Source organism: Galeopterus variegatus, unplaced genomic scaffold (genome assembly GCF_000696425.1).
Source record: "Galeopterus variegatus unplaced genomic scaffold, G_variegatus-3.0.2 Scaffold1532, whole genome shotgun sequence".
NCBI lineage: Eukaryota > Metazoa > Chordata > Mammalia > Dermoptera > Cynocephalidae > Galeopterus > Galeopterus variegatus.
In genome coordinates this window covers 317,985-319,112 of record NW_007727643.1, presented here as the reverse complement: position 1 = coordinate 319,112, position 1,128 = coordinate 317,985, and positions in this window count along the sequence as shown.

Genomic DNA, 1,128 nt, shown 5'->3' with positions numbered 1-1,128 from the left:
GCTGTCTCTCGGGCCAAGGGGTGAAGCATTAGGGCAGCTCGCAGGGGTGAAGCATTAGGGCAGCTCAGCATTAGGGCAGCTCGCTCTTGGGTTCGGCATGGGAGAGGTTAGGAAAGGGAGGAAAAACCTGCTGGTGGAACCCAGCAAATAATCAACCAAATTAGCATTCAAGGAGAGATATAATAAACTTTTTCAATTATACAATATCTCAAAACTTTTACCTGTCCCAAGAGGGTGGAAAACATGGGATACAGGAAACTTCAACACAGGGAAGGAGCAAAGGGAATCTTCAAGATGATGGTGAAGGGGAATTCCAGAATGACAGCTGTTCACTAGGTGTGGAGAGCAGCCTGGCTACTTTGTAGCAGGTCAGAAGTCTCCTGTAAAGACTTTTTCAGAAGATGAAATTGATAGAATACTATTGAATTGAAATGTCCCAACAGGAGATTTTTAAACAATTGGTGAGGAGTTTAGTTTGGGTTTGAATTTGTGATAAAACATAGAAAATGAGCAAAGAAACAAAACAAATAAAAACACCATCATCATCTACTTTAGGCAACAACAAAGTGAAGGAAGGAAAGACTGTCTTGGTGTTGAATAGCGCTTACATAGTCTTTATAGTAAATTGCTGACATGGTCGTATCTAACCAACATTGTAAAATGACTCTGTTGGGAGAGGGTGGAGGGATGAGAAGAGATGAGAAGAGTGTGTTCCTAGGAGCAAGGGAAGGAAAAAAGGTAAGTCCTCATCCATTATAGTGGGAAATCAACACTTACTACTAAAACTGCAAAATCAAGAGCAATGCAAGCATATTTTCCAGCCTTGAGGTAAAAGTCAAAATAATCAGCTAAAAGTTTTTGCCCCTGGAGAGAGAAACATGAGGGAAGGGGACAGGATTAGGAGTAAAGGAAGCTTTTTGGGGGGGGTAGCAAACCTTAGAGAAAATATTTTACTCTTTAAAGTGCATGCATTTAGAACTTTGATGTAAAAAGAAAACCTAAGGGCCGGCCCGGTGACGCACTGCTACAGTGTGCCACTTGGGAGCGGGGCAGCGCTCCCGCTGAGGGTTCGGATCCCACATACAGACCGGTTCCCGCTCACTGGCTAAGCGAGGTGCGGCCGCGACA